General features: G+C 43.0%; 1 long non-coding RNA gene across 1 annotated transcript in view; it reads right to left on the reverse strand.

Moving 5' to 3' along the window:
- The window catches only part of LOC115079597, a 136,693-nt gene extending 113,086 nt beyond the window's left edge, over window positions 1-23,607 (reverse strand). The window contains exon 1 of the long non-coding RNA XR_003853339.1: window positions 23,460-23,607. This is a non-coding gene — a long non-coding RNA (uncharacterized LOC115079597). The remainder of the gene's footprint in view (window positions 1-23,459) is intronic.
- Window positions 23,608-23,838: the final 231 nt, after the last annotated feature.

The raw sequence follows: 23,838 nt of genomic DNA on the forward strand, positions 1-23,838 counted from the left end.
TTGATATCCCAAATTACTACCAGCCATGGTGCATTCAAAATGTACCCAGCAGTTTATTGCACTGGCATTATTAATGGCGCATGAATGTGTGCTACAACACTGGATTGATACAACCCCGCCTCTTGCCTTTTGCAAGGTGAAATGGTTGGCATAATACAACTAGAGAGGCTTGACACGTAGGAAAGTGGATGAAGAGTGTGTACCTCTGTGGAAAGTTTTTTTATGATCAGTTTCTGGATGATAAATGAAAGATGTTATAAGGTCTGGGTTATTATTCAGTGTGTGATTATTCTGAGGGGGAGGGGAGAGGGGTAAAGGGGGCAAAAGGGCATAGTGTGTTCCTGTTATTGATATGTTCAAGAGTCTTGTTATCATTTGCCATGACATGGAAAGCTGTTGTTTGGGTCACTTGCAAATAAAAAATGATTTAGAGAAAAATGATCGGCATTTTCTAACCGAGAAGTCTTCCTTACAAACTGGGGCAGATGAACTGAAGCAGTTTTCCCATTTTGTGTCTAGAGGGGGAGGGAATGCCTGCATTGTAAATCTAGCTCTTTTTGTTTAAATACATGGAAAGTGAGTATTTGACAAAAGCAGAAAAGAATCTGGTCAGTCACTTACTGCAAGAAAAAGCCAATGTCAGAAAATACTTCTCAAAAGCAGAAATCCCCAAGCTTTGCTGGGGTTTTCAGAGGATGTGAAATCCCTAGAGAGCTCGGCAGTGCCTTCCTGTTCCCGCCCCTCTTCCTCCCACCTCCTCCTAGCCTGACAGTGGCCACCCCGGTTCTGCAGGAGAAAGGGCGTCGTTTCCCTTCCTGGACTTTTATGGCCCTTGGTCCTGCTTTCTTTTTTAGGCTCCATTTTTTCGTCTCCTGACGGTTGTTGGTTCAAACCCTGCGGGGGCTTTCCCCTCCCCCCCGAGACACTGTCAGCCAGCGTCTTTCTTGAAACACTTCACTGTGCTAGAGAGTCACGGGGCTGGCATGTGCTGACCCAGGTGATATCACTTATGCTCCTACCGTAGGCCAAGAAATGTTTTAATAGCAGCTGGCGCTGTTCTCTGGAAAGATTTACAAAATCAGAACAAGAGGTAGGGAGTCACTGAAGTGTGCACAGGGCAGAGACATCCATGCAAAAGCAATGCCCTGAAGGATTAAGCTACAAATGCATCAGCTAGTACTACTTGGCTCATAAGCTCGTCCTTCACGGCAGTATTGTATGTGGCGTTTGGCATAAACCTTGTACTGCTAATGTTTCAGGCCATCTCTTGAACTGAACGTCTCACCTTGGGTAAATCAAGCAATCTGCATCAACAGCTTACATCTTTAAAAGCTTTTTCCAGTTCACCTCATCTCTGGGATGCTTTGTCCAAATCCCCAGTTATTCTGGCAGATGGACTCCACGTGCCATGAGTCCCAGAGCAGCAAATGGCTCAGGAGCAGAAGACAAGAGAACTAATGGGGAGGGATGCCGGCTAATATACGAATCTAGGATGGTTATATTCCAGTGAGGGGGCATCAAGTTCTCTCAGAGTGGAGAATGTTTGCTTATTGGGCTTATGTAAATTCATAAAACAATTAACACCTGCACTGTACTACGAATCCATCGTCCAAATCAAGCACTGCGTTCCGCTGAAGTTTTAGAAGTACCTTCATGAAGGTTTGCCCTCTTAGGCCAGATCCGGGACAGAGCCTTCTCGGTTACAGGCCCCATTCTCTGGAAGACACTGCCTGAATCGTTTTGTTTGATAAAATGTTCAAATCAATTTAAGAAACATCTGAAAACACACTTAGTTTATGAGCTTAAACGCAAATTTAAACAACTGAGTAAGCAGAGTAATATCCTTTGTGGTTTGTTGTGGAAGTAGAATATTGGTTTATCTGGTGCAGGAGATAAAATATATGCAAGTATTGTATCTCATCAGCTGTTTTTTTAGATGTAAGTCTGGTAAGTCATGTCTGTTTTTAAAGATTATATATGTAACCTTGTTTCCTGCCATGAGGAATGGATATGTGCAGGCTATATATTTTGATAAATGTAAAATGTAAAAACGTAAGTGGCGCTTAATCCATCTCTCAAGTCTTGGCAAACCTGGTGGGAGACAGATATTTCTATGTTTAACTCTGTTTTATTAATATAGCAACAATAAAATATGATATACTTGAGACAGTAATGTCTGGTTCTTACACACCATGCTACAAACAGAACTGCAGCACCATCCAATGCTCCCTCCCCTATCCACTCTCTACTTTCTGCTTACAAGATGCATTTATAAACTTGTCTCCAAGTACAATGATAACATAGGAAAAGCAAGACAATAGACCATAAAACAGTATTGACTCTGAAGTCAGGCAAGGTCATTCAGAATCTGATTTATCACTCTGTGAGGTACAAAATCCAAGCAAGGAGTCCATTGTCACAAAATTCAGTCCTTTTCTTCAACAAATTCATTTTGGTGCCCATTTTCTCCTTCACAGATCATGAAGAGCATTCTTCCAATGTATAAAACTGGGAGGATGAGATTCTCTCCACACATATAGAATGGTTTTCTTGCCAAGTTAAAAGCCCTTTTTCAACCACAGTTTAACATACCGTACTTATTCCCAAGGAGGCAGGAAGAAAGATCAGCAAACAGAACAATTATAGGATTGCATGGAATACTGAAGCCCTCAACTCTCGCCATTTAAGATATTACCTTAGTCCAAAACTTCTGAACCACTATACTGGACCAAAAAGCATGGCCCAAGGTTGTACAAATCAACTCCTTTTCATCACTTATAAGGTCTAAAATTCTTTAATGATATCAATTTTACAATGGATACCTCTGAATGTGTCTGTAACAACAACCCCAACCTACCTCCCAAAAAGTCACCCCGAATCAAAGTGCCCCTTACAATGGTCTATATATTGAGTGTCAGGCTGAGCCTCATAAACAGCCTCTCTTCCCCCCCCCCCCCTAGCTATCTATAATGTTTCTTAAAGAGGTAGACATTATACACTGTAATGTCTTGTTCCTGCAAATGACATAAGAAAAATAAAGCATAAGGTGCTTAGAGAACATGAAAATGAATGTTTTGCCCAGGAGAATTAAAATAATCAGTTTGATTGTAACGCTGGGTTCTCTGCAGGCTGCAGTTTCTTTCATCGGACCAATATAAGAATTATCCAGTGATGGTGAGGTGTATGACCTTCTGGGACCACGGAGATTCCTTTTTCAGATGGAGCCTAAGAAGTCTCAAAAGCTCACATGTAATTTGTATGCTGTTTAAATGAAAGTTTTCATGGAGACCTCATCTGGAATATCGTGTCCAGTTTTGGAGGCCTTACCTCTGGAAGGATAGCCAGAAAAAGGCTACCATAATGGTGCAGGATCTGTACCAAAAGCCATATGAAAGGCTTAAATGTCCTAAATATATATAGAGAGAGAGCGAGAGAGATTAGGGCATTATAGATAGCTAGAGAAGAGGGAGTGGGGAATATGACAGGTGCTGGTCAAATATCTCATTTATTTATTTACAAGTTTTTATAGACCATCATTCGGTGGGTTCCACCACAACAGTTTACAACATTTACATAAAACTAATACAGTTTCAGTTCCTAAAATCATACATAGAAGTATTATAATAAAAGAAAAGAAGTAAAATATATAATAGCACATAAATGAAATATGAACAAGAGTTAATAACAGAAATAAAAAATAAAAGGTCATATAAAATTTCTGTATAAAACTAATAAAATAGTTCAGTTTCTATATTTAAATTAAAAAACAATTCAATGATGAAAGGAATCAGTAATCTTTTTTGCTGATGAAGGGATTAACTGAATGGTATATTGCTTGAGAGTGAATATCAGTGAATTTCAGAGTATGCACAAGAAGCAAATCTTTTTCAAGTAAAAGTAATGTTCTCGAATACCGGGTCACAGTATGAGACTCTAAAGGGATAGACTCAGAAAATATTTCTTTATGGAAAGGGCGCTGGATGTATGGAAGAACAACCTCCCACTAGAAGTGATGGACGCAAAGCCAGTAAGGGAATTGAAGGTAGCCTGGAGCATACACAGAGGATCCCTAGCTGAGAAGATGTGAGGGGAAAGCAGGAGATCACCTGGGTTGGATGGCGAAGAGTTGAGCCAAATGTTCCTTATCTGCTCTCAGATTCTGTATTTCTACACAGATTGCAAATCTCTCCAGGTGTAAAATAAAAACTAGAAAAAAAAAAGTTGGAATCTTAGCAGCTGTCTCTGGGTGAACAATAACAGAAGGATTCGTTTTCCTTAGAACATAGCAAATGAGGGCAGATAAAGATGAAAATGCTCCATCCAGGCTGCTCAGTGAGGAGTTCAGGGTGGTAACAGCCGCTCCTTGCACGTTACCCTAGTGCTGATGCTATCCTGCCCTGTAAAGCAGACTCGCACTGCTTTATTCTGTAAGCCACTCAGTTCCCTCTTTCCAGACGTAGGGATTGATTCCCTGATGTATGGTGCCATCTTGTTGTGGTAGATGAAAAGCACGAAATTGTTCCTTTCACATGGGTTTAAAGCCGCACTCCAGAATCGAGGCCGCCTGGAATGTAAAACACAGTAAAACGCCGCATTATGTGCTGTCAGAAGTGATTAGTAACAAGATATTGTCCCTGTAATTCGTTTTGGGTTGTGATCCGCTGCTGCCCTCTTCAATTTGCTCAGAGGAAGTATGAAGCTCTTCTCCAGGCTCCGCAGAGGGGGAGGGTGCCATCAAGGGAATTTAGAAATCCTGTCTGTCAGGTCCCAAGCCCTAGTTATGGGGACAAGAACATATTTTAAAGTGGGTTTTCCCGCAGCTGAAGGTGCTTATTGATACCTTTTTATATGGTGGCAGCCTGCACCGGTTTCTGAGCAAACGCAAACTGGAGCATCTCATTTCCTGACATAGAATCGTTTAGTCTTGATTGGAAATGTTGCATAAAGTGGCATAAGATTCATAGTTAGAAATGCTGTATCTTCCTTCTGCATATGTGCTTTGATCCTGATTGTACAGGGTCAACTCAAACGCTGCTGGAGGTGAGAATCTGAAACGTCCTCACGGCCTGGATATTTATTCCAGGTCTAGGATCGGAAAGAAATCCTAGCCACCATCTGCTAGAGTTGCATAGAACGTGGATGAAAAGAAAAATCAGAAAAATATCCCTTGGTCTCCATGGAACCGTTGATGCAATTCCCAATGTAAAAACTCAGGGCATGCAACCTCTGGCAGGGAAGCAGCCCAATTTAAACCCCTTATTTTTGTTTCAAAGACACAAAGAAAATGATCCTCCATATGTCAGAAGACATCCACTGGAAATGAAATAATAACAGTCTCAGATCCCTGTATTCAAATGCCTTCAAACCAGAGAGGTGTGAGTCAAGGAGTGGATGGGGGCATGGTTGGAACTGGCCCCAGGAGGGAGCGTGAAAGACAGAACCTCCAGGCTTTCGGAGGGGGGAGTGCACATCTTCGGTACAACACACTGGGATTTTTCATGGCGTTTATGGAAAAACCTTTCAAACATCAGCATGGATGGAGCGCATTTGAGTGGTTCTTCAGTACTTTCCAATGGCGGATGATAGCAGACCTGGTCCTGGTTGTGTCATTCCTGCACCAGTGTATCCTGAACTCGGTAACCTTTCAAAGAAAAGCTAAAATGGAAGACACGAGATGCCTTATAGTGGGACTTCAGTATGGTTTACAGCCACAGGCCCTTCAGAGACTGTTAGGTAGGTGCATGGAGGCTTTACTCTCAGTGTTTAGATACAGATCAACCCCTCCTCGCAACCTGTTTAATAGGAAGTAGTATTTATTTGTAATGTTGCCCTGCATTCACATCCATCCAGAGATTCTTGGGATCAGGAAGGATGTCTCTTCATTTTCGTGGGGAGATGGCAGGCAGCCTCTATCGCGATCATCCCAAATAAATATCCGAACCTAGGCAATTTAATAACAACAGTTTGATGTCAGTGGGTTTTTAATCAAACTAAGTAAGTGTGGGACCGGTTTATAAAGGGTTTTTCCCATAGACACAGACTAAGAGAAATCAATTGCCTGCCTTGGATCCTATGTGTGCCGGGATCCCTGCCCTGCAGTACCAGACCTTTGTCACAGGAGGGCACCATTGAGCTACTATAACTATTGAAAAAGAAAATTGTGCGAGAATGGGAAACCTGAACCCTAACAGCCCCTCCCCCTCCCCTACCCACACACATAGGTACAGACCCACTCGCCTCCAAATATGACTCTGGATGCCAGAGAACTTCTGCTGTTGGTGAAAGTTCATAAATCACCGTAAGATAAAAAGGTAGGTTCCATATCTAAGCCGATCTAGGGCCCATCCTCTTCCCGGGCACAGCAGTAAACAGAGGCCGAGCGATGGAGAGAGATCGGTGCTTCTACTTACCAACTACTGTGCAAAAATTTTAAAAAAATTAAAGTCATCTCAATAACAGATACACAAACTCCCTGGGCTACCAGGCACTTTGCGACCTGAGGCAAAGCCCTGCAAAAAAGCAAAACAAAACACATGCAGCACCTAAATAGCAAACCCACTATTCCATAACAACACTAATCCCAGAACTCAAACAGCAAGAACCCTATCTATGAAAAGGCAAATCTTGCACCAGGCTCTACAAGCCCTGCCGCATAAGGAGCAAAACCGGTGTAGATCTCTACACAGAAACTACACAATGGCAGAAACCTCACCAAATACAGCATAAGGGATCATAAAATCGACTGCGGAAATGGAAACCCCAAGAAGCCCGACTCTGTAGACAGTGCAACATCTGAGAAATACATGTATTTCCTGCCGTACTGTGCAAAATACAAAGATAACAGAGATGCACATTTCCAGATCTGATCCAAAAAAATCAATACATCAGACTTCTCATGTAAGAATGAACAGGAAAAGCTCCATCGCCAGCACCAGAATCCTGGGATTGCCATGTTAATGCCCTGGCTGTACTTTGTAATTGCATCTAGTTACCATGATCATTATTTTTCTCTTCTTTCCATTTTTGTATTACTTTGGCAACTCAGGTTCAAACTGTCCATACCATTTCCTGAAGGGGAATGTAGGGTTCCTGCTGTGCTGGCCTGGCCTCCTGGCCACTGTTCAGATGCTTTTGCTGTTATTACTGCAGGAGGGAGAAGCAACTGTCAAAAAGCATCCGAGGGCCCTGCTGCCCTCTTCGGAAATGATTTAGGAGTTTGCTTTTACCTCTTTGCTAGCTCTAATCAAATCATACTCCTTGGAGCCTTCTGGTCACAGTGGCAGGTACGCTGTATCGCTCCACCATACCCTGACACGCTCTGTCAGGGGTCAGCCTCCTGCTTCCCTGGATCTCAGAGCCTCCAAGGTAACAGTATGCATGTGCTCCAGATGTTTTCTCTTTGAGCTACTGAAATAAGTGCATCAACATAATCCGATGACATGGAAAGATTACATAGCACTGAGCATAGCGATTAATGCTATTCATACAGCACTAGCACCAGCTTTCTTCTGTCTTAAATGCCCAGGTTTGGATAAAGGTGAATCTTTATCTTCAAGTGCCAGGTAAAATGCAAAGCTTCTGCTCTATTTCTTCCTTTGAGAACTCTCCAATCAGTTAGATGTCAGAGATCCATACTGCTGGAAGATTGCACTTTATCACTGCTTCTTCATCCTTAATTAATTGTGTGTACATGAACCACTAAAGACCCATAGGTTGAGAGTTTATAATAAAATTGGGCTCCACTCTTCAGAGACACCCGGAGACCTAGAACTTCACCGTCATTCGGTGTCCAGAACACACCCAAACCTGCTGATGTTGAACGTAATCTGCCTGTCTGACTTTCTGCCAGGTCTATTATTACAGAAACAGGCGCACAATTGCGGTAACATGAAACAGTCTCTGACATGTGCAAAGCCTTCTGCCTACTTGTCTCAGAGAGGTTGAAGTGTGGTAACAATCAGCCCTGCCTTGCTGGAATTCTGCCCACTCCTGAGAACCTGCCTGCCTCTCTGTGCCAGAACCAGCTCCTTTGTTATATGGAGCAGGGGACAAAGGAAGAGCTGTGTGAAGGACCCAGAGTTTAGCTGAGCAAGGCTTACAGGATTTCAGAGCCTGCATTATTCACCCAGTCCAGCCTTCCATCAGAGGCAGGAATGGATTCAGGCGGAGCACATTCGGGCACCACAAAGTGCCTGGGGTGTGTTGGGAGAGTCCTCTTGGCTCTCAGATTACTTCATCTTTCCTAACCCAGTGCCGCCTCCTTCCTGCTTCATTCATTGCATTTTCACCTACTTGTCTTGTCTTCAAACAACACCATTTCTATGCTCCTTGGTCGTGGGTAGTTTTATGTGGGGGTCACATACAGTGGGCTTAGCTACCAACTTTTCAAAATGATTTGGGTGCTAAACTCCACACAGATGACCTCTTCTTCAATACAGTGAAGGAATGTGCTCAAGCATCCATTGCATCCCACAGAGCTAACACCTATGTGTTGACAGAAGAGAGAACTTGAATGCAGTGGCATAGCCAGAACTGATTTTTTGGGTGGGCACAAGGTTAACATGGGTGAGCTGTAGGCATGCAGGTCTGAGACCTGCTAGTTGTGTTCTTAATGATAAATAATGCCATCTACTGCACCCTACAATGGCTTTCTAAGTAGTTTGCAACAGCCATTATGCATCATGCGTGAAACTTTAAAACATTTTACCTCAACTATTTCAAGCACTTACCAGCATTAAAAATTCCTCATTAATCTGTATTAATGTATTTTATATTTATTGCACTTAATAAATGCACAAGTATATCATGTAAAAAGCAAAGAAAACAAACATCCAATTAATCATGTAATAAAACAAAAAGTAATGTATTCTTTCATGAATCCTCTTTGCAGAAAGCCAGAAATCATCATAACTACAATAAAATAGCATTAATCATCAGAACAGGTGCAGAGCAGAGCTAGGAAAATTCACGGTACAAGCAACATGAAAAAGAAAAATTCAAATTCTGGAGTCACCTCAGCAAAAAAAAAAACAAAACACCCTCCACTGCTATTATGTGAAGTAACACAAACTCCTGCAAAGAAAGAGCCATCTAGAGCCTTGCCATACCCTACAGTCACAGCACTGACTCTCAGGACTCAAATAACAGCAACCTTATGAAAAAGCAGCAATGCACATACTACATCAGGCCCTAGAACATTAATACACCACCTACTGGAGTAACAAAACTAGCTGGACTGCTACAGAGAAACTACATGCGAGCAGAAATACTGCCCTTCAGTCACACACACACACAGGCAAAACAGAGACCAACCCCTACCTAATATAGAAATAACAGACTACAAATTAGAAACAGAAACGCAGACAAAACAAATAGAAAGCCTGAGAAACTAGACTCTGAACATTGGATACTGAAGAAAGAGCAAAATACAAAAATATAAGAAATGCACATTCCCAAAGAAAGCATATTCCAATTGCTAAAATCTCAAAATATGGGTTTTTTTTACCTTTGTTGCCTGATCTTTGTATTTTTCTAATCAGTTGGTCCAAGTCTCTTTTTTTCCCACTTTTCCCTTGTCAGTCATTTCCTAATTCCATTTTAGGGTCTTTCTTCTTATTTTGTTTCTCCGACTATCTTCTTCCCTTCCTCCCTCACACACACACGTACACACACACACACACACACACACACACACAAGCTCTCACTCTCACATGCTGTACCATACATAATACACAAACTCTACCACACAACAAGCTCTCACTTTCTCAAACCCCCACACACACACACACACTCCCATTCTCACACACACATACGCACACACACACAAGCTCTCACTCTCACATGCTGTACCATACATAATACACAAACTCTACCACACAACAAGCTCTCACTTTCTCAAACCCCCCCCCCCCCCCCATCCAGGCTCCCATTCTAATCCACACATACCCCCAGGCTCCCATTTTCACATCCACACACACATTCAAGTTGTCATTCTCACTCACACACACACACGCGCACACACACAAGCTCTCACTCTCACATGCTGTACCATACATAATACACAAACTCTACCACACAACAAGCTCTCACTTTCTCAAACCCCCCCCCCCCACACACACACACACACACTCCCATTCTCACACACACAGATGCACACCCAAGACCCCATTCCCATACACTTACAGATGCACATCCAGGCTCCCATTCTAATCCACACATACCCCCAGGCTCCCATTTTCACATCCACACACACATTCAAGTTGTCATTCTCACTCACACACACACACGGGGTCATTAGGCACAGCCAAACTCCTACTTCTGCTGTCACAGGGATGGGATCCCATGATGGCCTTCCTGCTCTGCTTCTCTTCTTCACCATCATGGGGATGGGATCCCATGATGGAATTGCTGCTCCGGGCTCCGGCCCTCTTCCAGGTCAGACAGCCCTGGTTGGGTGGGCTTGAGCCAAAAGTGGATTGGCCGTGGCCCACCCAGGCCCACCCGTGGCAATGCCACCACTTGAATGGGGTCTCTCTCTGGTTTTAGTCTGGTACTGGGCAGATGGCACTGTCCTCAGCTTGAAGGTAGCATTCATAAGATATATAGTCTATAGACACCTGACACTTTCTGTAATTTGCAGCTATTTGGTCAGTTTTTTCTTTAAAATCTTTATATTTCTGTTTTGTACTCAGTTACTAGGCAGATAAAATGGAAAACAAAGTTCAGGATGTGTTTGTAGCCTCTGTTCCAAAGGAAGAGAGATTTATTGTGTGTGTGTGTGTGTGTGTGTGTGATAACTGTTTGCAAACTTGGGGAGTGCTTTCAGAGGGGAGCTGGAGGGGCAAGCAACTGGAAACTGCTATAAGAAATACGATGGGAGTAGGAAGGAGGCTGGAGAGAATGCTGCTCCTGCTACCTGTCTCCTAAGGAAGTCATGGCTGACAATTATGACTATTCCACTGATACCTACATACAGTACCTGAATGTAATCCACTTTGAGGTGCTGAAAAAAGTGTGAAAAGCGGAATATAAATCTAAATAAATAAATAAAATAAATACCTGCCTTAGCAAAACACATCCCAAGCTTTGTTTTCCATTTTCCCTGCCCAATAAGTGGATGCCAAATGTACCAAAGAGTATTCTGAACATGGTCCCGAGTGTGGATTTAAACCTGTAGGAGAGGGTTTGTAGAGGAACATGCACATTTTCTTCTCATCTTTCCGCCATGTGTAAAAATGCTGCCTTTTTATGTTCTATTTTCTTTTGTGGGGGTAGGGGTTACCAGTTAAGTCTTTCAACATTTTGGACCCAAGTTGAAATCCTAAGGCTTTTATTACTGGGCAGACCGGAGGGGCAATTGGTCTTGAATCGTCATCATCTATCATGTTCTATGTAAAGAATGGATAGGAATATTCATCGCTAATATGGTCAGTGTTATTTTATTCCGATACGGTGCAGACAATTCCAGAGCACTGTACAGGTAAGCAGGTCAGTTTGTGCAAGCAGGAAAGGAAGAAAGTCCACCGTTAAGGGACAGATCCTCACAGAGCCCCTGGAAATGGTTAAATTAGAATTCGGGTCTTCTGCATGAGAATGCGAGGGAAGGAGGCGAGGAACTTTCTCTGCTATCAGACATTGTGGGTGTCTGATCCTGTTTCCTTTTATAGCATGCGGATGTCTGCTAATGCCTGATGACCTTGGAGGGTCAGGTCACTAGTCTGAGGGCACCTGATTAGGGATGTGCCTTCTTCATTGCCTGGGATGTTTCTTGTCTTAGAACAAGCCCTGGTCCCCTGGCAGCAGGCAGTCCTTGCCTTGAAGGGGTCCCGGCAAGAACTGCTGCCAGGCTGCTCTTGTGCCGCTGCCTTTGGGACTCGGTGGGAAGGCTAATTCTAATCCTGGACACTGTGTGTAACCCAGGACCATGAAAATGAGCAAAGATTCCCAGTAATGCTCACCAGTAAGCTAAAAAAAAAATCCCAGCAGCAAGATGAGGAAAAACGGTATCGTCTATTCCAGGGCTTCCCAAACCTGTCCTCGGGACCCCACAGCCAGTCGGGTTTTTAGGATGAGTTTGCATATATGGAGTCTCCCTGGTATGCAAATTTATCACATACATATTCATTGTGGATATCCTGAAAATCCGACTGGCTGTAGCTGTCTGAGAAAAAAAGATGTGCCAGGCTAAATGTCTCCTGATGTTCTGGAATTTAGGAACGGTACAAACCTGAGGCCAAAATGAAGAGCTCATGAAGGCTACTTCCAGCACCGCCTGCCAGTCACACTGTAGATCTGGAAAAAGACTCCCAGCTGTGCATGGGTGCTGCCATAATCTGCTCTGACCGGGATTTAAATCTCTAAAACTGCTTGGAATAGATGTAGGCCCTCCCCAATAGTGCTGGTGGGGGCGGGCGCCGTGAACCTCAGTACTGAAGAGTTCGTGTGGGCTGGGCCGAACCTCTGTAGTGCAGAGGGGTGATGTGATACTTTGTTCCTTGCAAACCCTGCTGGTAGGGAAGAGTTACTTCTGTTCTCATCCTCAGAAGAAGCTCGTCTTCCTGCTCCGCACTTCTCAGAGCCAGAACTTCCTACTGTCCCGGACCACGAAACTTGTAATTTTAAATGCAGGTTTTATGGTTTTAAGTTCTTTTTTTTCCTCTTCTGCTTTCTCTTTTGATTTATGGAGCTCAGGCTTGGGTCGATAATAGTTATGAGTAAGCTTGAAGAATTTGCAAGAAAGGGGATGTGACTGTACGTATTATATGTGTGTTAAGGAGTTGATCACTGTACTGATGGTATGATTGCAATGGACATTGGGAAGATAATTGATAATCGATTGTAGTATTGTTGTATATTTTGTTTGTTTGTGTTTTACGATTATGAATGTTACATTGTAAACCACCAAGAAATGATAATTGGCGGTCTAGACATTTTTAAATAAATAAACGCAGCTCATTGTGTATTGATTTCATTGCAAAGTGACTCACTTGCATATTTACATACTTAATCAAATGGGTAAAAAAGTAGTGGAATGGCTCGGATAGACACCCAGAAACCAGCACTCCTCTACATATATGTGTTACCAGTGCCTTCCGATTCCTTGCATTTATAGCTAAATTTTGGGGAAGGAGGACTTGGATACAGAATAATATTTCTCAGCCTTGTACACTCTGCAGAGGCCACTGAGCTGATGAGCTGTCAAGGGTCATAAAAAATGTCTTCTAGGTTTAGACTCACACTCTCCCCCTTCCCCCTCCCCACAACAGCAGTGCTTGAGCGTTGGCAGCTCAGCCGGCAGTCAGATGGGTGTATTTATAATTTGCTGTGACTGGGAGCTATAGGAATTTTTCCTCCCCTGGAACAAATGCAATCTCTCCCAGCACATAGCCCAGGAGAAATGGATGGGATTGTCCACCACAAAAAGGCCCAGTTGCTCAATTTGCATTTTAGAAAAAATGGTTGGATAGCAAATATATTGCTGCCCTACAGCCCCAAGGCTTTCACCCCTTCTTTATCAACTCTTGGATAATATGGGACCTGGAAGATAATACTGTTGATTACAGATGTGAGAATGAATATATAACAGTAATATAATATAACCATACATACGGGCCGATACAGTAAAATGCGCTGGAGAGCCGACGCTCCGAGACGAGCGCCCACTCTCCCGATGTGCACCCAGGCCACTCTCCTGGGCGCGGGATTTAGTATTCAAATGAGGGCCCATGGTAATAAGGAGGCGCTAGGGACACTAGCGCGTCCCTAGCACCTCCTTATTGGCAGAAGCAGCGGCTGTCAGCGGGTTTGACAGCCGACGCTTAATTTTACCGGTGTCGGTTCTCAAACCCACTGACAGCCACGGGTTCGGAAAACGGACGCCAGCAAAATTGAGCGTCCATCTTCCAACCCGCGAGCTGATTTTTTTTTTTTTTACGATTTTTTATTTTTTTTTATTTTTGGGGCCTCCGACTTATTATCGCTATGATATTAAGTCGGAGGGTGTACAGAAAAGCAGTTTTTTTCTGCTTTTCTGTACACTTTCCCTGTGCCTGCCAAAATTAACTTCTGCCTTTGGGCAGGCGTTAATTTCATGTTGCGGGCGCTATTAGTTTTGGGGGGGTGGCCACGCATTTTCCACACATTATTACCCCTTACTGTATAAGGGGTAAAAATAGCGTATCGAAAATGTGCGGCCAAACGGGGGCTAACGGTGCACTCGGTCAAGCGCACCATACTGCATCAGCCCGATAGTAAGTGGAGGAGTAGCTTAGTGGTTCCAGCAGCAGATGAGAGCCAGGGAAGCCCGAATAAATCCTCTTTCTCCTTCAGATACCCCATGTGATCTTGGGCAAGTCAAGTCACCCCTCCTTGCCTCAAGTACAAATTTCTTTTGATTGATGTATTTGTGGTAGGCAGTATAGCAAAATAAACTAAACTAAATTTAGATTGTAAGCCCTCTGGGAACAGGGACGCACCCTTCCTACCTGAATGTAATCCACTTTGAAATGGCTAACCAGTCACAAAGGGTGGAATATAAATTTAAAAAAATATAGAGGTCCATATTCATAATGAGTGTATTAATATGCATTAGTTATTTGTGTGGGAGGACTTTATGGTAATGTTTGGCAGTTAACATGTGCGATAACACTTTATCACATGTGATAAATAACTACATCTATTTTTACTTGAGAGAGAGAGAGAGGTGGATCACTTTTCTAGTTATAGCACTATAATAGGGTAGACTTCTAACCCAGGGTGAGGGATCAGGAGGTGGGGAAGGCTGGGGGTCAGAATACAGTGCACAAATGTACTTTTCTTTCAACTCTGAAGCACTCCAAATGATACCCAATCTTCACAGGTGTCTACTGTGCTGTTTTGTACCTGTGACGGTGTATCTAAAACTGACCCATCTCACTATATTGAGTCTCTCTCTCTCTCTCTCGGAAATTTGCCTAGCCATGCTCCCTTTTTCCTAACCCTCAAATATTCATTTAGCAGGCTAATTAGTGAGTTATTCCTCTAAATGTCTCAGAGTCTCTCTTAGTGTCTTGTAAATCCTGCATTAGGTTGTACAGGATTCTGTAGGCTTGAGTCCTTCTACCTGTCCAGTCTGCTAGATTATAGGGATGACCCCTTGCCTTGGTGACTTTTTGCATTTTTCTCAAAAGTAAATTTTCCTTTTGGTTATACTACACCCATTTATTCTTCCTTTATTATTTGGAACAGAACCTGTACCATACAGGATATTCAAGTCCAGACCACCATCCCAAATGGGACAAGTCCTTGTATTGCTAGTGAAATAGCCCAGAATAGGTGCATTGGTCAGGAGTTGGACGCCTTCAGCACACTCTCTAGCCTTCCTGCTTCAAAAGTAATGCACTTAGCAGGTAATTTTCTAAAGGATTTACAAGCCTAGAAGTAGCATATATTGCAGCAATTTTCAAAAGCCTATTTATCTGAGTAAACATTTTCAACCCAGTGAAATTTCAAAGCAGTTATGTGCATAAAAGTAACAATTTTATAGGCATAAAATCCAGTTTTATGTGCATAAATCTTTTTGAAAATTACTTCCTTACAGTTTATAAGTTTTTTTCAACCTATCTGGTGCAAAATCAATCAAATTCTTTCTTCCATTTCAACATCAAAATGTTTACAATATACAATGTTTAAAATGTACAATTGTGAGCTTTTGGACACGGATTGGTTCTTCACATTTTCAATAGTGTTAGAGATTCACCTCTCGCTTGCAATCCATTATCATATTGGATCCTATTTTCACAGGTTCTTTTGGAGGTAGATGAGGCTGGCCTTCTGCAAACATGGATTGAATCTGGATCTCAAATTATTTCTACAGATTTAGGGGGAAAGTATGTGCAGAGGCCTCTCAGCTAAGAAAGCTGGAGAAATCCGATGGTCTTGCTATGAAAGGGTTGTAGGGGTTCCAGTATATTATGTTGAAAAAATGTTTATTAGAAAGATGCGCACAAACTACACATAACAGTGTACAGAAACAGAATTTGTACCATTGCATAAGAAACAATAAAGAGCACTTTTTTCCCCCATGAAGGACCTTCCTGGACCCTATATGAAAGCCCCAACCTTATCATACAGGTCTTAACTAAGAAAGCAATATAAAAAAAACCCCCAATAAACACCCGCTGACAGGGTTCCTTGGAGTCGGAGCTCTCAGCTGGCCCCTATGTGAAGACCTGTATTGGAATTGCACAGATTCCCTAAATAAAATGGCTCCGTTTCTCAGCTTCTAAGACAATGAAAAGGAGGAGGAGGAGGTAACAGGGAAACTGGAGAGGTTTTATTCCGGTGCGTGCTTTTCCGCTAACCCTTTTCTTCGATTCTTGCTCCTATTTCGGGAAAGGCCGTGCAATAAAACGAGATGTGCCCGCCTAGCAGGGGTGTCCAACTGTGATAGCCCTAATATAGGGGAGATTGATTTCCAATCAGGGGAGGCCGTGCATGCAACGATATCTCCGGAGTCCTCATTAGGGAGCAGACGGGCTGGGCTCTTTGAAGATCAGAGCTGGATGCCCTTGATTTAGCTTTTTTTTTTTTTTTTTCCCCGGAGAGACTCCCAGGCTCGTTTGTATTTCTATCAGCACTTTCTTTCCTCGTCCCTGGTGCCAGGCAATAATGGGGGTGACCGGAGCTCTCCGTCTGCTCCCCTAATGCTCCTGGCGTCTCTCCTCGGGGCCAGGAGATAACATAACCCAGCGCTGATAACTTCCCCTCCCAGCAGGAAGGAAACGCTATCAAGTTCTGCTTCTCAGCGACAGCTTCGGGCCCGAAAAGGTAGATTGAGGCCTATCTTTCCGTTCATCGCCTCGGCAGAGCCTTGTGTGGGTTTTAGTTATTTTTGTATCGTGAGGGCTTGGTAGATAAGTGAGCGAGGAACTGTGCCTGTAGTTTTCTATTCGGGATGAACTGGCTTTGCGGGCCAAGGATTTCGTACTAAATTCTGGAGTTCCAGAGACATCGCAGGGGCTAGGGAGGGCTGAATGAAGGCGGGCAGCAGCCAGGAGAGATTTTCAATGCTGAAAAACCTCCTGTGCATAAGGATCAGACCAGACCTGGAAAAAAAACCCAATCTCTACATTGCCTTCGAGTTACCTTGCATGTTTTGCTTCAGAAGATGACCCCAGAGATATGGTCATGTAATAAAGGTGTTATTATATCAGGTCCCCAGATAATTCTGTACAGTGAAACTCTTATCGTCAGCACCATTCGCTTTCCCTTTCTGGGTGCTCTGGACACCTGATTTTCAGGGCATGGTGGTGGGGGCACTGGGGGCAAGAGGAGTCGGAGAGAGGCATTTTCTTTTTAAGATCCACGTAGTCCATGAAACATGCATGCAGAATTGTCCTCCCTGATCATGTCTTTTGTTTTGCACCCTCGCCAGACCCAGTATTTTTTTTTTCAGATCTAGGTATGCACAGGCTCCATTAGTTAATTAGAAATGAGTCCGTCCCTCCTAACCTGCCTAAAGCCTGAAGAACAACACAAGTCCAACCTGCTTCATACAGTAAAGAATGCCCAGCTTCATCCTGATCCGGGCTCCGTCTCCCTCTGATTAGATGGCCGTCTATCTCTGGGCACTGGCACAGGAGACGGATACGGGGAGGACCCCAGGTATGGGGCAAGGGTCATTCAAATTAATTATACAGCGTGTCGGTTTCATGTTTAAAGTCCACCTCGTTGGTCCTCAGATACTTTGTCATGAATTCTCCACCCCCCAGGACAGCAGGTGCACGGGTGGGCACGAATGGAAAAGAATCTTTTATTTAAGAAACAAAAGAACAGAACGGATTCCAGCGCTCTCCCAACGTAGTCGCTTGCTGCCATCATGGGGTTTTTTGTTTCCGTTTCGTGTTATTTGTACTTGGGAGCATCTCCCGTGGCCTGCACAGTTTAGGCCAGCGCACAGCTGGCCGCACAGCTGGCAGGTAATATGGACCTTTCCTGAGCTCCAAACCTGAGGTGGGAAACTGAACGCCAGCCAGGGGCGAGATGAGAGGATAATGTTCTCAGGGAGAGGTAAAATCTGCCCAGCCTTATCAAGGATCTGCCGGAGAGCTTTCATCGGGAACGAGGGATTAGCCCTCCCCCAGCCCCTGGAAAGACGAGTTCAATTAAAAGGAAGCCACTTTCGGATCGCCCTGAAGAAAGAGTCACTGCCAACAGGGAGCCCAGACCATTGAAATAAACTCAGGACTCCTCCTTCCCCTTATGTTAGTGTTATTTCCTTATTTATTTCGATTTAGACCCCGCTTTCCGGCACTTCAGAGCGGAGTACTGGAGGTATTTCCGTCCATATCGTTCCTCTAAAAAGGTCTCTCACAATGTACAAGAATTCCAGGGTTGGTTTTTTTTCCAGGGGTTACCAGAACTCTTTTTTTATCTGATAAACTTTTGTACCCATAAAACCCATTGAATTAAGTTCCATTTTCATAGAAAACGCAGTTCTCTCCGTTCCATAATCATAATCAGCCTTTCTACTAACCAGCAACTCTTCCTTCTCTTTCATACCTTGCGCAGTCAAAATGCAAAAGGTTGCACTGCATAATGACTTAATAATAAGTTCTCTCCGTACCATAATCATAATCAGCCTTTCTACTAACCAGCAACTCTTCCTTCCCTTTCCTACCTTGCGCAGTCAGAATGCAAAAGGTTGCACTGCATAATGACTTAATAATAAGTTCTCTCCGTACCATAATCATAATCAGCCTTTCTACTAACCAGCAACTCTTCCTTCTCTTTCCTACCTTGCGCAGTCTGCATATTGCATAATGACTTAATAATAAGTTCTCTTCGTACCATAATCATAATCAGCCTTTCCACTAACCAGCAACTCTTCCTTCCCTTTCCTACCTTGCGCAGTCTGCATATTGCATAATGACTTAATAAGGATCTTCAGAGCAGCCAGGAAGGAGTCGTTTCACTATCTGACTTCCCTGCTACTCATTAGCCCTTGCTGTAGGCAAGCTCCGAAATTGTTTTCAGCTAAAGAGAGTTTGGCCTTCCAGCAATTTATAGAAGAACTGGGGAAACTCGCAGCTTTTTTCCCTAGCACTCAAGCAAAGCCTTAATAGTTTATTTCTGGACTGCAAGGTTTTAATAATGCGCAGCAGTTAAGTGTTGGTGCTCAGCCTCCCGCAGCCCTCTCAGATAACCGCAAAATCACTCAGCTCAGTCGCACTTATGAACGTGATCCTTACTGATCGGGAAGGAGCGTCAAAATTGGTTGGAGTTGGCAAAGTGCAGAGGATATAATCTGTCCTTCCCTGTCCATTCGGGCGGAGCCCTCGAAAGTAGGCCCGAATGGAAGGGGAGGAGAGGCACAAATCACCATGCAAACCGGTGTGATATCGGTATAGAAAAACCAACAACTAGGTGCCCCAAACTTCAGGCTCTAGCCTGCCCTCCACATCAGAGCCACATAGATCCTATCCCAGAAGGGAAGGGGATATGGCTGAGGAGAATTCGGTGTCCACTTCCCCCAACTATGGCTCGGATTCATTTTGGGGGTCCAGTGCCAATGGAATCCAACCCTGGGGCTGTGGAGCTCTAATCTGGATCCTCACTGCCATTGAATGCCCCTTTCTTAGTGCAGGAGCAGGACCCGGAAGCAGAAGCCTCGCTGGACTTCAGGGCTCGCTCCATCAATCAGTTTGACAAAACGCAGACGCCCCCTCTCTTTAGCGGGTGTTTGCTTTTTCGCCAATTATTGCTACAGTGCAACTCTTTTGTTGATACAGTAGTTCTAAAAAGTGCTAATGTTCATTTATCAGCCCAGGACCTCCATTAGCTGTCAGTCTCTAAAAAAAAAAATCTAAACACAAAGCCAACGTCGCAGCCAAACCCCCATTTGTTTCTAAAATACAGTTCTAAAAGTGAGGTAGTGTTGAAGATAAAACCGAAGATAAGGATGTCTGTCTCCAATGAATGTCTCCGAAGGCATTAATGACTAAGCTTATCTTTCAATTTATCCTTATACCCTCTTCCAAAAAAAACACACCCTGCTTGATTGTAAGATAACAATTGTTCCTTCAATTAATATCTGGACATCTAGGCAGAAGTACAAAGCATAAACTATATCATATCCTTGATAGGTGTTGGTTGCCTATTGGAATAACTCAGGTAAATGGCCAGGTACCAAGGGCTGTGAATCACTAGACTTAATCAGCATAGGGAATTTCTAAAAATACCACCTAATCTCCTGCTTCAATTGATATTTGTATAAAATATTCTAGAGCAGATCCTGTTGGAAATGGTTGTTTATTGCTCTCAGTGCAGGAGGAGATGCCTAACCGTCCAGTCCTATTTTCTAAAGCAGGGGTGGCCAGCTCTGGTCTTTGACAGCCACAAATAGGCCGGGTTTTCAGGATATCCACAAAGAATGTGCATAACATAGATCTGCATACAATGGGAGCTGTGCATGCAAATCTGTCTCATGCATATTCATTGCGGATATCCTGAAAACCCGGCCTGTTTGTGGCTCTTGAGGATCTGGGTTGTCAGTCACCCCTGTTCTAAAGGTATTTCCTGTGGCACAGAGGGGACAAGCTGAATTAGGAATTAAAGTACAAAGCTGATTATGTTTATTTATTTATAAATATTTCTAGACCACCTTCCTGGTCTATGGATTGTCCAAAGTCCTTTACAAAGACAACATATGCAATCGTCAAAAATAGCAATAAAACACAAACTAGCAGCGCAACAATATCAAACAAACCATTATCTCTCCAATTCAGATTAGTCACTGACCACATCTAACCACACAGAGTTCTCCTTCCTCCCAAATGAATGGAGAACAATTAGGAGGGAGCAAGGAATCTGTAGGGGAAATCTGTTTTTGCTTTTCTCTAGGCTCAGCAGGCTCCTCTCTTGATAGAAAAACTGGTCCATCACATGTCTGCCTCAGGGAAACAGGTTTTATTGTTCTTTGCTTTTCACACCTCCGGCCTACAACACTTTCTTAAGAGTGTATTGGCTGCAGGTCTGTCCCTCCCTGTATTAGCAAGACACACTGACTGGTGCCTAGGTGCAGGGGATCTCCTAGCCCACTGGTATTCACTCCTAGCCCTCCAGGACCACAGACAGATTGAGTTTTCAGGATATCCCTAATGAATATGCAACAGATAGATTTGCATGAACACAGCCTCCATTGTGGCCTTCAGGGCTGGCAGCGAATACCACTGACCTATCAGGATCCTGTCCAGCCAGAAACAGGGCATGCAATACTATTTATTTATTAGCCTCTGTCCAGCCAATAAACAACATCAAACAGGAGCAACAATCCACGCAGAAAAGCAAAACAAGTTACTACATTGTGTATGGAAGTAGAAAGAGACTGCTCTGGGCAAATGGTCTGAGAGCACAGCAATGTAAGTACTGCACCTGGATATCAGAGACCTCTCCATAGTCGCCAGCAAACAAAAACACTTGCATTTTAGGTTTTGGAAGCTTTACAAAAAATCCTATCCCTCTGAGCACAGAAGTATTCCTTTAGTGTCTGGAAGTTAACATATTAATACAACTCAAATGTTTAACAAAAACTTGAAATTCAGTCACAGTTCCTCTCTTATTAAGCTGGTAATTGATTCATATTCACAATATTGAATATTTTGCTTACCCTACAAAGTATTTATTAGATCGGCTAGAAATTATTTAATTCTCCTCCTTATTTTATGGATGTAATTAACATAGTTACAAGTGTATTTTTTTCCCAGGTTCCAATACATTGAATGAGTTATTTTGGAGTCAGGTTACCGAATCCCATTTCTATTGTCAATGGCTTAATACAATTGGCAATCAGAGCTAATTTAAAGTTCAGCCTTTTTTTTCCAGTTTTCTCCTGGAACTCCTTAGAGATACATCACCCTATACATTAGCACAAGCACCTGCTTATGATATAATTGCAAGCTTTTATCTTTAGACACCAAATGAATGCCAAGAATGGGCCAGTCCTAACCAAGAGATTTGGGGAAGTTGTGACAATTTTATTGGCCTTTAAAAAAACAATGCATTTTTATACAAGGATTTGCTTTATGCTTTTTTTTTTGGGGGGGGGTGTCATCTGGGGAAGGATGGTGTGTATGACGGTCCAAAATCTCAGACAACAGTATCTGTGTGTTTTTAAATAATTGCATGACCTCCATAGTACTCTGTCGTTTCTGGGACCAGTAGGGCCACATCTTCTACCATTAATGCACCATCACAGTCCATTCATTTGCAAGAAAATGTTCATAACCATCTAAGAAGAAAGAACCCCAAACCACTAAATGCACTGTGGAGAAAACAACATTAGAAGAATTAGGTTGAGGAACAGGGCCGGCTATCCCCATAAACCGGACTCCAAACCATTTCTCAGCGGTTTCTTCATATTTTAGACAATGTATTGTCTAAAGAAAGAAACGATTTCAGCCATTTACCCTATACCTCTGAGCGATCATAAAAGTCAAACTGATCATGCAACATGCGTTTTAGGTATTTTCAGTTCTTCCATTCAGCAAGAGAATACATTTCCGGCTTTAAAGAAAAAGCGTGTTTGCGGATAATAGCGTTCCGGGCCCTGTAATGGCCGCATTTCCCCATTAAACAGTAATATTTCAAGCGTCTGTCCAGCTAATCTTTCCAAGTGTCATCGGAAGCTATGACAAGCCATCCAGTTCCCTAACAAACACCATCTTTCGTTTGCAGCAAGAATTTTAATTGAAACGGATGTTGCTAGCAGTCCCCGATTGTAGACAACACAAAGTGACTGACTCCGGTTTCAGTATCGCAAAATAATAAAAGAACAGCTCCGCGAATAGGTAAGTAGCAGTCTGGCCAGGTTTAGAAACGGAACCTATTTCCTAATTAAAACAACCAATGTCAGATGCACTCAAGCTGAGGCAATTGAAATTAAAAAATATATATATATATTGGAGCGTATTAAATGTAGCTTTCAAATTCGCGAAAATTCACGTTTTGCCTTTCCAGTGAAAGACAGATTTTTCTTATCGGGAATGGAAATCGTGTCTAAATAATTGTCAACGTGTATTAATAGGACTGATGAAATCTTAAGAATAAGGACTGTGCCATCTCAAAATCTGAGGCGTTCTGTACAAAACAGGTCAAGTCTAGGCTGCAGGATTTGAAGTGCCTGACAATTTTACAGGACTGCTGTCTGCTTATAACATCCATGCAAATCTACTGCATTAAGTTCAAATACTGACTCCGCTGTTCCTTCTTCCAGGTCGAAAAGCTGAGTATTAAATTGAGTGATAAACTGATTGATAATGCAAATTGAAAAATGCACAGTGCAATACAGTGGATTCTTTTATTTGCTAGAAAGATCATCCGTTTATTTTATAGCAATTTTTGTTATACCTCATGGGAACAAACAAACATCAATTTAAACAAGTGAATTCGTACAACAGACGTGAAAGCGGGCAGGAACTTACCCGGTCACCCGGGACCCGTGAGGCATCTCTGATCCCGGATTGCGTTAAGAGATCACTCGCTCCAAAAGTCATAGCTTCAGGTCGCCAAACGATCGCCCCCAGTAACCCCATTTCCCTCCAAATCTACAGTCTCCAACAACAAGACCCCCCCCCCCCCCCAAAAAAAAATAAAAATAAAACAAAAACAAAAACCTGGCTCTGAATTGGTATTTAGCGCACCCCCCGCTGTTTGTAACTATTTGCGCTGCTTACATCCTGGCAAGAGAGGGAATTCCTGCAGCTTCAGAAACCGCTCCTTTATTTGGGGCTTTTGCAGTATTTTACAATATTTGTTTTCCTTGAGATATTCAATATAAGATGCCTTTGGGCTAGAGTGGAG

The sequence above is a fragment of the Rhinatrema bivittatum genome, chromosome 18 (genome assembly GCF_901001135.1).
Source record: "Rhinatrema bivittatum chromosome 18, aRhiBiv1.1, whole genome shotgun sequence".
Lineage (NCBI taxonomy): Eukaryota > Metazoa > Chordata > Amphibia > Gymnophiona > Rhinatrematidae > Rhinatrema > Rhinatrema bivittatum.